The sequence below is a fragment of the Nannospalax galili genome, unplaced genomic scaffold (genome assembly GCF_000622305.1).
Source record: "Nannospalax galili isolate Female #2095 unplaced genomic scaffold, S.galili_v1.0 scaffold903, whole genome shotgun sequence".
NCBI classification, from domain to species: Eukaryota; Metazoa; Chordata; class Mammalia; order Rodentia; family Spalacidae; genus Nannospalax; species Nannospalax galili.
The window spans coordinates 1587882-1590105 of NW_008349989.1; positions in this window are offsets into that span (position 1 = coordinate 1587882).

The following is a 2224-nucleotide window of genomic DNA, read 5'->3' on the forward strand; positions in this document are numbered from 1 at the left end:
AAGTTCATCCACTGGAGTCTAGTCAGTCTATCCAGAATCTCTCCATTCAAGATCTACTCTCTCTTATCCAGCGATTATCAGTTGCCAATAGTTCCTTGGCTACCATTGGGGTCTGCTGCCCATTTCCCCAGTTCTATGCTGGGGTTTTGTCTGATTGAGTCAGCATGGGTCTTGTGCATGTTGTCACCAATGCTGTAAGTCCATATGAGCAAGTTCCCAGAAGCCTGAAAGTCTCTGTTTCTTTATGTTTATGCACAAATCCTGGCTCTTATAATCTTTCTGCCCCTTCTTCCACAATGGTCCTTGATCCATGGGTGGGTGAGGTTGACTATGAGTTCTATCCAGGGACACACACACTGTATTCTCTTATTCTCTAAAACTTGGTCAGTTGTGGCCTTCTGTGTGTGTCACACTAGTATATGAGGAAGCTTTACTGGTGAGAACTGAGGGATGTTTAGTATTCTTTCTACCCCCTGTTCCTCTATGTTTCATAAACCTTAAGTGTCAAGGTTCTACTCTAGACATTTCACTTAGGGCTGGGCAGCTTAGACATTAAGGATTCATATTTAGCATATAGTAAGAAATTTCAATTGTCTATAGAAACAACAGAGATAGGGTTTTCTCTAGGATCTATGACCTCTCCAGCCATGTGTATTTGGTTCAAGCAAATGTTATGTGAGATGCTAATTCTTGCAGCGTGTGAACCGAGATTTCTGGTCTATACTACTAGTTCAGAATTATTAGTGAATAATTACACCCATCCCCAGTGAAATTGATAGATACTGTTGCTGTTAATGAAATTTTGCTTGAAGGAATACAAGGATCATTACTAGTTCAATATTTCTCCATGATACCAATTTCCAAAGAAAAGTTTAAGTGTTCAGTTTTCTCTTATTTCCAGATTTTCCTGTGAGAAGTGCTCTGTCTAGATGATAATTCCTTAGCTTACACATGCTACAGATGGGCAGTTGGAGTTAAAATATGAAAAGAACCAGTGTTAATCAGCTCCAAGCTGCATGAAGTTCTGATTTTCTACTTCTTACACGTCTAAAATGTTTTTGTTTTGTCATTCTCTGTCTTTGCGTTTTTTGGCTATAGCAGATTTATACTCTATCTCTTGGCAAAAGGATATCCTAAGCCATGCAGTTTGCAAGAATATAATATAAACAAGATGTTTAGTGAACGAGATAAATTCATGTCTCCCAAATATGGGAGCTTCAGATCCAAAGGTCAGGGCATGGGACTTGTTATGTCTGCTGTGTGCCTCCTTTCCCAAATATACACAACTCTCTTTTCACGGTACAGTTTTCTGGCAGAGACGGAGGCATCCTGGGGTCTTTTTTCCTAGTGCATTAATCTCATTCCTCAGAGTTCCACCCTTGTCACCTATGTATGTTCCAAGACCCCAACTCCTAATACTATCTCAGCATTACATTTTCAACATCTCGGCAATTCGGGTAACCTCTTCAGAGGATGGTGTGATAAGACTAGGAGGGAGAAATTGGATCCTCAGAATTGGCTACCAAAGAAAAGTAGCCAGTTTCTCTGCTAAAAGTCAAAATGTCCTTGGGCCTCTTAGCAACATAATCTGTCCAAAGGCCAAAAAGTTCAAAAGTATTTGGGAGGTCTTATCTAATCCATAAAAGATTTTAGGGTTACCTCTTCAGAGCGTGAATGTTAGAGTAGCAAAAAAAACCCATGAAAAAAAGAAAGAATGGAAGGAAGGAAGGAAGGAAGGAAGGAAGGGAAAGAAAGGAAGGAAGGAAGGAAGAAAAAGAAAGAAAGAAAGAAAGAAAGAAAGAAAGAAAGAAAGAAAGAAAGAAAGAAAGAAAGGAAAGAGTACACAAAGTTGTCAGAAAAAAGTGATGGGAAGATATGGGAAGTGTTGAAGGGAGGGAGTGGGTCCGGATTTAATCAAAGCAACTTATTGGCATGTATGAAATTCTCAATAAAGTTTTTTTTAAAGTTAAAAAAAGAAATTGGCATGATACACTAGTTCAGTGATAATGAAAGTTTATAAGAAACTATTCGAAATTAAATTAATTTTTTTTATTTAAATTTTTTTTTTACAATTAAAGTTACAGTTTTAACAATATACAAAACAAAACAAGTATCTTCTTGAAGTCCCTCAAATTAAGGTAAAGAACAAGAACAAAGCATTCTGGAAGAACGCAAAGGAAAATAGCTTTAGATATTTAAGTGACAATTGAATTTATTCTTATAA